Here is an 11608-nt window from a genome sequence, read left to right as displayed (position 1 = left end):
ATTTGCACAGGGCAGCCATGATCCTCCTCTTCTCGGGTCTCTCTTCGCTGCTCCTGGCCCCTCCTTCCTATCGAGTGCCCCCACAACAAGCAGCTTGCTTTGGGGTCACCCGAGCTGAGTCACAACTCGATGTGTCCATTCAGACACAGAGTTGCAACCTGGACCCATCCCCCTCTCTCCTGATTGGCTGACTGACTTTGATTGACAACAGCTGGAGCCAATGGCACCCTGCTGTGTCTCAGCCAATCAGGAGGGAGAGTTCCAGACTGCCGAGACACTAATGCACATATAATGCATTAAGATAAAAAAAACTTCTGACTTTACAACTCCTTTAACCACTTGCCGTCGCCGCACCGTCGAAATACGTCCACAAGGTGGCTCTCCTAGGCGAGAGCACGTAATATGACGTCCTGCCTATTAGCCGCCACTAGCCCCCCGCTCGCCCCCGACTCCCGTGAGTGTGCCCGGCGGGCGCGATCGCCGCCGGGCACACGCGATCGCTCGGTACAGAGCAGGGAACGGGAGCTGTGTGTGTAAACACACAGCTCTCGTTCCTGTCAGCAGGGGAAATGCTGATTTTCTGTTCATACAATGTATGAACAGAAGATCAGTGTTTCCCCTAGTGAGGCCACCCCCCCCCCCCACAGTAAGAACACACCCAGGCATACTTAACCCCTTCCCCGCCCCCTAGTGTTAACCCCTTCACTGCCAGTGGCATTTTTATAGTAATCTAATGCATTTTTATAGCACTGATCGCTATAAAAATGCCAATGGTCCCAAAAATGTGTCAAAAATGTCCGAAGTGTCCGCCATAATGTTCGCAATACCGAAAAAAAAATCGCTGATCGCCGCCATTACTAGTAAAAAAAAATATTAATAAAAATGCCATAAAAATACCCCCTATTTTGTAAACGCTATAACTTTTGCGCAAACCAATCAATAAACGCTTATTGCGATTTTTTTTTTACGAAAAATATGTAGAAGAATACGTATCGGCCTAAACTGAGGAAAAAAAATGTTTTTTTATATATTTTTGGGGGATATTTATTACAGCAAAAAGTAAAAAATATTCATTTTTTTCAAAATTGTCGTTCTATTTTTGTTTATAGCGCAAAAAATAAAAAACGCAGAGGTGATCAAATACCACCAAAAGAAAGCTCTATTTGTGGGGAAAAAAGGACGCCAATTTTGTTTGGGAGCCACGTCGCACGACCGCGCAATTGTCTGTTAAAGCGACGCAGTCCCGAATCGCAAAAAGTACTCTGGTCTTTGGGCAGCAATATGGTCCGGGGGGTAAGTGGTTAAATTACCCCTATTACAGGAAGTCAAATTACGCATATGGCAAAATCCAAGATGTCATACATGAGGTAACAGGAATTAATTCAAACAGCTGCTGTCATCCATTTAATATATATGTAGATATCGATAACAAATTTGAAGCTCCAATGTTCCCATATAGAGAGGGAGAGGAAAGAACACTCTCATAGTGCAGTATTTCAAATCATTTATTTAAAAAAGAAGGTTGTATTGCACTTACATCAAAGAAGACAGGGATCAGCATGTATTGTATAGGAATCGCCAGTTTACGCTCCACCTGTGTTCCAGCTGACTGAAAATGACGTATCTCAAACACCACCCAACGCCGTTTTGTCAGTATACGTCTGATGTCTTCAGGAGTTTCTTTGTTTCATATGCATGCTCTGAAGGTACCGATAACCTGTTATCTTCCTATGATGCACTTCCCACTGTAGCAGCTGCATTCACCATTTTCTTTGCAATGGGCAACTCTACCCAAGCTGCTATCAAGAAATTGTGTCAGTGCAGGCAATATAGTGTCCAGAGTCCTGGACTTAGTACATGCATGCTCTAAGAAAACATATTCCCATTTACCCTCTTATACTATTGTTAATCCTGGAATATCACCAGTAACAGCTTGGTTACTTCCTAGGATTAGGCCTTCTTATAACTATTCTGCACTACATTAAAGGGAATCTGACAGCCATGCCACAGCCCACATGTGCAATCAAAATGAACAGCTTGCTTTATGCTGAAGCACTGTGCTCCTGACAAAATCTAAAATTCTTACAATCTTGTGAATGCCTCTTAAAGGAAATCTGTCATAAGAGAATGACAACTGCTTCTATTGCTAAACTTTCCTTTTAAAGCTTGATAGGATTATCAGTAGTTCAGAAGTATGGCAGCTCCCTATACGTCTCTCATTACATAGTCACTTTATACATGTTAAACTTTAAAGTTTTTTTGGTTCTATTAACTCAATTGTTTAATGGGAACCATATAAGTGCCTCCAGAATAGACGCAGCAGGAATTGTTGTTTTTCTTTCAATAATACTGAAATGGAAGACATTATTTTGCGTAGGAGCAGATTTTGTCTTTGGATACTTTCTATGGTCAAACTTCTTCCTGCATTATTTTTTGCCTAAAGCAATTGTTTTGTATTTGTTTGCTTTAATTTTACTAGTTGTACTTGGATTTGACCAGATTTGAAATTGATTGAGAGACAATGCAAAAAAAATCCATGTGGGAAATAGCATGTTGAAAATACAACACTGCTGATAATTATTGGATGTGATAAGGGACAAATTAAAAATATGAAAAATGTACACTACAGCCAATTCTTTTTCAAGAAAAACAAATTAATCAAAACCCAAAGATTTATGGTACACGCAGGGCAAACAGAAATGTATCTTTTATTTCCTAACTGTAACCCTAGTATGCTTAATTTCAGGATGCATAGTGGCTAAGTGGTTCTCCTAGCAGCACTAGGGTTTAAATCCCAACCACAGCACTACCTGCAAAGAATTTTCATGTTCCCCCTGTGTCAGCTTGGGTATCCCCCCAAACTCCAAAGACATGCTGGTAGGTTAATTGGCTCCTGTCTAAATTGGTTCTTGTATATGTATGTGAGTTGGAGACCTTAGATGGTAAGCACCTTGAGAGCAGGGCTGATGTGAATGTACAATATGTGCTGCCATCAGGGGGGTACAGGCATTACACCTGTAAGGGGTCTGATGGTCCCCAGGGGCCCGGTTATTACATTTTGTTTTACGACCTGCTATATGCAAACCTCTACAAGGAAATGTTTGCTGTTACTATTCAATAGAGCATTTGATAATTTAATTGTCTTCACAATGGGAGTATTTTTTCTAAAAATTTTGAGTCTATTTGGACCCATTGTCCATGTTCTCTTCCCTGGAAGATCACCTGTTCATGCTAGATTTCTGAGCGTGTTTGACCATTATAACTTATGGTTCTGGGGACCTGATAAGAGGCGTATTTAGGAGGGTGTTGCTGGTGACAGATCCCTTTATTTGTTAACATTGCACAGTGCACTTTCTGGATGGATTTATTTATTCTTGCTGATGTATGCTGGTTATCAGCTGTAATATATGTGAAATATATGCACATTTGCATATTTGCACTTTAATACTTATTTTGATGTTATTCGTTTTTTCACTATATATCTGATATTTTGTTTATATGTTTCATAATAGCAACTAAAGCTTGGTTCTTGTTTTTGCAATCAGCCCGCTCCCAGTCCATTCCTTAACAAACAGCTATACACAGTTTGTTTAAAGAAAAAAAAAACACACACACACAAATTATGAAAAACGCATCAAAAAATGCATTTACAAAAATGCACAACGCACTGCAAAATTCACTGTAGAATGAATCAATCGCAAACTGCATAGATGTGAACCGAGCCTTATTCTGTGGCTTGGGATTATGCCCTTCGAGATCAATCTCTCCTCCTTAATAATTTCTTCTTTTTGAAAGTAATAGTGTTATAATATGATGGGGAATCTTATTGTGGATTTTGAGACACTAAATTATTATTTATTTGAATAGTATATGCTTTTTCAACTTCCGGGTTCAGTGTGCTGTTCCTCCCCTTCGTGAGTGTCTGTTGCGGTGGTCACCATAGGCCCCTATGCCCATCTCAGAGGCAGTTTTGCCAGTGCTACATTGCCAGATAATGTAAGAGAGTGTTCTTAAGTTACAGTATATTAAATAACTGCTATTATTATATATTATTGCTTTTTTATTATGTCTAGTGCATCATACAACAGTTGTTCTGTCCTTTACAAAACAATCATCAAAACAAACAAACAAAAATAGAGGAGATTTTTTACAAAAAAAAGTTCTGTTGCGATACTGGCCAACATCCTAAACTAATATAGAAAAAAGTTTCCCCTCAAGGGCTGGACTTTGTAGGCACAGATTGTATAACCACACATGGTAAAATATATTAAATATTTATTATAGCAAAGTAGAAAAAAACAATATAGTAAAAATTGAATCATATAAACCTTGTAGCCATATGTCAATGGAACATGCAATACATGAAAATACATAAAGGTGTACACATCATACAATGAATGGTATAAATGTTGAATACAAAATGGCGGAGGCATTTTTTTACATGAGCATGCATGCATGGAAGTCCGCAGCGAAGTGTCAACAAAGGAAAAAATAAAAGAAAGAAAAAGCACAGGGCCCTAGAGTCGTGTGAGAAAAGGTTGGTATTCCAAAGAAAAATTGTATTCAACATGTATACCTCTATATCCATCTTCTGCCATTTTGATGAACTAAAAAATGTTCTCTGATTTAAAAAAACACTAAAAGTTTATGAATCGCTTTTGTATTTTAGATTACATTATAAAACATACAGTGGATTCTCCCTGAAGGAGTTTCATCTCCGTAACGTGTAGGAATTCTTCATTGTATGATGTGTACACCTTTATGTATTTTCATGTATTGCATGTTCCATTGACATATGGCTGCAAGGTTTATATGATTCAATTTTTACTATGTTGTTTTTTTCTACTTTGCTATAATAAATCGTTAATATATTTTACCATATGTGGTTATACAATCTGTGCCTACAAAGTCCAGTCCTTGAGGGGAAACTTTTTTTCTATTTACAAAACAATCAGAATATTGTGTAAACTGTTGATAGTGGCATTTTGGGGGAATCTTGGTCCTAATTTATGGACATTGTTGCAGAAGTGTTTTATCTATGATTTTAATGCACATACTGTATGTATTTAAATATTTGTGAATAAATATATGATTTTATGGAAAGTGGATTGACCTCATGATGTACCGTTAAAATCTAAAGTTGTAGAGCACAGCAATGATTCTCTATTTGGGTTTGGTTTGGAAAGTATGGATTTAGTACAATGAACATCCTTTTTGTAATGTTCTTTTGTACAAAGTCTGTGTACATCCTTTCTCAATACAGCATAATGTCTCCACTACCCATTATGCAGAATTGCTACAGAAATGCACTAAAACCAGATTTCAGCCACATAATTTAAACAATTCTGGCTGTTCGGTGGCCACCAGAACAGTAATGTCAACCAAGACTCCATCAGTGGGTTGCAGTAGGATCTGACCAGTGCTCTGTGTTTCACCCTATGCAGATCAAAATCAGGAATACTGATATGTAATCCATATAATTATAGCCACATTTTAACAAAATTACCTGAACAGCTTCTAGCAAAATGATGGAAAATAATGCACTGAAGTGAAATCCACCGATCATTTTAACTCTTTGTTTCACTTTTAATGTTTTTCTTTTCTTAAATTTCTGATTTTAAATTATTATTTTTTTATGTTGTGTAATCCTAATTGGCTGCCTATTAAGTCTGGTATTAAATGGCTATTACAAATCCTGCTGGAATGATTAAAATGTAATTATGTTACAATTACTCTTTTTCATCAGTGAGAATTTTCAGTTCTTCCACCGAGTAGAATTTAAAGCACGTATATTACAAATGTTATACTCAGTGCAAGTGATGTGAAAGGCCTTTTCAATAAATATTTCTTTTAATGCAGATGATCATGTGGAGCATTGCAGCAAAAATAAGACTTATTATGTCACAGAACAAATTTAAAAATGCATTTTAATAGGTAATTCTGTGCTCATGAGAGATTCACCTACTAGTTATCTGAATGGCCTTATTTGCAAGTTCATGTTGATATTATGTAAATTTATAGTACATTGGTTTATGACTATGCTTATAAATAATACATGAAGCTAAAATTAAAACTTGATTTGATCCGATTGGTATATACTGTATCTTCAAAAAAAAAAAGTAACCATTTTAGCAAATCTTTTCAAAGATACAGGCTAAAATATCATTATTATTTCAACTCACTTGCACTGAACAAACCAGTATGCAAGTTGGAATGAAATACACACAGTGATGATATTGTATTGACAATATAAGGCCTTGTTTTTAGACAGATGTTAGTCTCTACCCACCCCACCCCCCCCTTCTGAATAGCAATCCGTGGCAGTAGAGTAGCAGCATTCAGTTGGTTATCCTGCCGTGAGTTTGACAGATGGTGCCAAAGCATTTCAACCTGGGCATGCAGCTTGTGAATAAACCCACCAAAACTGCATGTTATCTTTTAAATTGGCAGTGGTGGGGGGGGGGGGTCAGTAAAATCATGGCTCAACCGGCAGGTTTTTAATGCTGGTGTAAACAAGGCCTAAATTGGATCTTTTTCATGAATCAGATTTGACAGAGCAAATGTGCAGCTCGTATACTTGAGTTCATAACTACCATAAAAGACCTTTGTGACCATAAAGGATCTGCCACACAACTGATAGACAGCATTTACAATTATTATATTATCATACTAATCTTATTGGACTGAGTGAATTGAAAAATAAATTATAAAAATGTTAACATGTTAACTTAGATTTAGCAGTAAATTCCAAAAAATGCCTCATTCCTCATCCTTAACTAATGTGTTGACTATTTACGGTACTTTAAGACAGTTTTTGACAGCCAGTTTTAAACCAAGTTGTGCCGTGAGAAGGCTCCAGAGGGGGAAAGATAAAATCTCCAATGCAAGAAAATGACAACTTCCCATCTCATTTGCAACTTATGACGTATAAGTGAAAGAAGGATTTTATTTCTGTGGTTTGATGTAGAGTTCACTGCTGTGACAGACACTGACTATGGGGGTTATTTACTAAAACTGGAGAGTGCAAAATCTGGTGCAGCGCTGCATAAAAGCCCAATCAGCTTCCAGGTTTTATTGTCAAAGCTTAAGTGAACAAGCTGAATTTAGAAGCTGATTGGTTATCATGTACACTTTGGAAATGGATTGCTGCGCTGCAATAAAGTGCACTATGAAAAGTGACTATGTACACCTATAATCAAAAGTTCATGAAAAACAAATGAAGCATAAGTGAAAAAAAACAAACGTGATTTATAAGGTATAACAAAATACAGTGACAGCCGTCTGTTACTATATATTGTATCAAACAAAATTGAAGAACTCCCACAATGATTGAACTAAATCCACCTATTGTCACATGTGAACATAAAAAACAATGAATAAGAACAAAGTAGTCACAAAATGATTAAATTGAATAAATGAATTACAAAAGTCCAAGGCCCAGATTCTCAAAGGAGATATGACGGCTTATCTCCAGATACGCTGTCGTATCTCTGAGTCTGAGCGGTCGTATCTATGCGCCTGATTCTTAGAATCAATTACGCATAGATTTCTATTAGATCTGACCGGCGTAAGTCTCTTACGCCGTCGGATCTTAACTGCATATTTACGCTGGCCGCTAGGGGCGGGTACGCTGATTTACGCCTAGAAATATGTAAATCAGCTAGATACGCAAATTCACGAACGTACGCCCGGCCGACGCAGTACAGATACGCCGTTTACGTTAGGCTTTTCCCGGCGTAAAGTTACCCCTGCTATATGAGGCGTACCAAGGTTAAGTATGGACGTCGTTCCCGCATCGAATTTTGAATATTTTACGTCGTTTGCGTAAGTCATCCGTGAATGGGGCTGGACGTCATTTACGTTCACGTAGAAACCAATACGTCTTTGCAGGGTACTTTGGAGCAATGCACACTGGGATATTCCACGGATGGCGCATGCGCCGTTCGTGAAAAACGTCAATCACGCCGGGTCACAAGTTATTTACATAAAACACGCCCCCCTGTTCCAAATTTGAATTAGGCGGGCTTACGCCGGCCTATTTACACTACGCCGCCACAACTTACAGAGCAAGTGCTTTGAGAATACAGCACTTGCCCGTCTAAGTTGCGGAGGCGTAACGTAAATAGGATACGTTACGCCCGCACAAAAATACGCCGATCTACGAAAATCTGGCCCCAAATGTTTAAAGATGAATTGGTGGTCTCAAATGAAAGAGTCCTCTCCAATCATGATACCTGTGAAAACATGCAAAACACCTCAAGAAGAGTGATGTTCTCAGATTGAGAAAAAGGTTCCTCTACCAACATATAAGCTGCCGCTTACCAGATTCATAGATCTCGTGTTAAGGAGATCATATGTGCTTGTAGCTCACAACCTAGCCAATTTCTTGCAATTTCTGGTCTCTGTAAAATCAGTACTATCCATCCAGCAAACACTGCTCCGCTTGCACCTCTGCATACCATTACCATTACTACCAAATCTTTTTTGGAGAGATTTCAGTGCTGTGCAAAGACATCAGGAGATCTCTGTGAGAGGAGCGAGGGGATCCCCAGCCTGACCCTCAGTAATGGTATGCAGAGGTGCAAGCGGAGCAGTTTTTGCTGGATGGACAGTACTGATTTTACAGAGACCAGAGATCCCTTAATGTAAAGCGCTGCGCAAACTGTTGGCGCTATATAAATCCTGTATAATAATAATAATCGCAAGAAATTGGCTGGGTTGTGAGCTACAAGCGCATATGATCTCCTTAACACGAGATCTATGAATCTGGTAAGCGGCAGCTTATATGTTGGTGGAGGAACCTTTTTCTCAATCTGAGAACATCACTCTTCTTGAGGTGTTTTGCATGTTTTCACGGATACCGTGATTGGAGAGGACTCTTTAATTTGAGACCACCAAATTATCTTTAAACATTTGGACTTTTGTAATTCATTTATTCAATTTAATCATTTTGTGTCTACTTTGTTTTTATCCATTGTTTTTTATGTTCACGTGTGACAATAGGTGGATTTAGTTCCATCATTGTGGGAGTTCTTCAATTTTGTTTGATACAATATATAGTGACAGAATCACATTTGTTTTATTTCACTTATGCTTCATTAGTTTTTCATGAACATTTGATTATAGGTGCACATAGTCACTTTTCATAGTGCACTTTATTGCAGCGCAGCTATCCATTTCCATATTGTTTTTTATTGTGTATATCTCACAGTATTAGCCGCAGCAGCAAATTAGTTTATTTTTTATTCATTACAATAGACAGCGCAGTATTCTACCATTTTTCTATCATGTACACTTGCCCTAGATTTTGAGTGCACCAGTTTTGGTAAATCTATCTGTCAGCAATGAATAAGCATAATAAGTGTGAAACGCGTTTGCTGAACAGTTTGGACTTTAAAACTTTGACTCTACAATAAACCAATTGTGCCACTTTTTCTCTTTGTTGCATGGACTGTCCAGGTTGCGGACCTCAGCGGGCACCCAGTTGTGTTGCCACATCAGTATCAAGAGATCTTTAATTTGCAGACAGTCTTGGAGCGGTGTACATTCTACTTCCCTTTACCCTTGGTAAATCTACCCCATTGTCTCTTTTGTGATTGACAAAATGATTTTCCTGTCAATGTCACCATGCTATAATCAGGGCACATACTCCTCTCTACCACAAACTAACCATGCATGAGAGGCATTTGTTTTTTTCCAAAAATCCACCCTTGACCAAACAGTCTGATTAGACTCTGTTTTAGTGAGCGCTAATGTTCATTATACAGAAGAGATGCCTCTATATATGCTAGCACAGCTACCCATTGTGCTGTTGAGCTTCTTAAAGTAGAACCATGTACAGAATATACTGTGTGTATATATATATATAAATATATATAACATTATATATACACACACACATACTATATATTCGGTTTAAAAAAAGCCACACTGGCCTTTAACTAATCCCGAATGTTTACGTGGTCCTAACACTTACATGTGATTATCATCCTAACCCTTAAATTTAGCACTTAACCTAGCCCTAAAAAGAATTCTTAAAAGGAACACATCAACCTTTCAGCAGAAGCAACAAATTCACTTTAACTTAGTTTTCCTTAGCTGCATATGCTTATCTTCCCTTTGCCTTATTACCTTTCCATTCAGTTGACAGGAATGAAGGGAAATCTTGTGTAACCTATAAATCATCAGAGTTTCAGCTTACATGGGGTTATTGGCATAGAATCCGCTATTTACTTCAACTCCCAGCATAAAAAAAATGGATGGAAGCAATGAAAATTTAGATATTTAATTGCTCTAAATTGGAAAAAAAATAGTTTGCTTTAAAACATAACCCTAACCTTGATACTTAACCTAGCATGGAAAATTAGCCCTTAGGCCCAGTTTAAACTTGCTTCAAAACATGGCTTCTGACATGCTTTGTTAAAGCTCTCTGAACGCCAAAGCTCCTGTCATTAAATAAAATGGTTAGCTTACAGTCCTGGTTACACCTGCTTCTGCTTGACACTCTCATGAGGCTTTGATGAGGTTTTGGTGGAACTTCAGTGGGGCTTCGGTGGGGCTTCAGTGGGGCTTCAAGCGAGCTTTTCCATAGACTTCTATGGAGGCTTTGAAGATGCTTTGAAGCACCACTGAAGCTACATGGGGTATAATTTGTGAAGCCGAAGCAAAGCAAAGCAAAAGCAAGGTGTAAACAGGACTGTAAGGTAACCATTTTATTTAGTTACAGGAGTTTGACTGGCGTTCAGAGAGCTTTAACAAAGCCTGTCCAAAGCCTTGTTGGAGCCTTGTTAAAGCCGAAGCAAGTGCCCTAAAAGTGTAGCCCCCTTTACTAAAAACAACAACAGCATGTTGATATAAAATCATTAGGTAAACACATGCTGTTTGCCTTTACTTAGTGCACGTTCACACTACCGCGACTTGGGATCCGACTTGTTTCGCCACAATTCGCGTGACATGAGAAATTACATTAAAGCGAATGAGAGCCGTCTTAATGCACACTACTGAAGCTCCAACTTCAGAAAAGGTTCCTGTACTACTTCAAGGCGACTTCTAGGCGACTTGTACCCATTGATTTCAATGGAAGTCGCCTCCAAAGTCGGATCAGTGTCTTAACTGAAGCAACTTTAAAGGAAGAGAAAATAGTTTTCTCAGGCAAACCCCTCCCTCCCACAGAGCTGATTATTGTTTGATTGACCGCTGGCAAAGTTGCCTGTCCTGGAGGCAACTTGAAGTTGCCTCGAAGTTGCCTCAAGTTGCCTCGCAAAGTCGTGCCGATTTTCATGTCGCTGTAGTGTGAACCGGCACTTACAGTTATTGTTTTTCGACTCCTTGGTTAAGTGACACACTGGGGATGTAACCCTGACCTCACACATGCATGCTGGGAAGGCTATATTATTAGTGCCTCCCCTCCTGAATAATATGCACTTTCACATGTTCCAAGAGGCAGATCCAGGGTTCCAGGCATAGTTCCAGGAAGGGAGATGGATTCATCTACCCTTACTAAAAATGGTTACCATGAGAAGAATTGAGAGGATAAAGGGAAGAAAAATAAGGTGTGCAAAAAAAAAAAAAAATTTGCAATTATCAATTTTTTTTTTTGTAGATTACC

This window comes from Rana temporaria, chromosome 4 (assembly GCF_905171775.1).
Source record: "Rana temporaria chromosome 4, aRanTem1.1, whole genome shotgun sequence".
Taxonomy (NCBI): Eukaryota; Metazoa; Chordata; class Amphibia; order Anura; family Ranidae; genus Rana; species Rana temporaria.
This window is presented reverse-complemented; position numbering follows the sequence as displayed.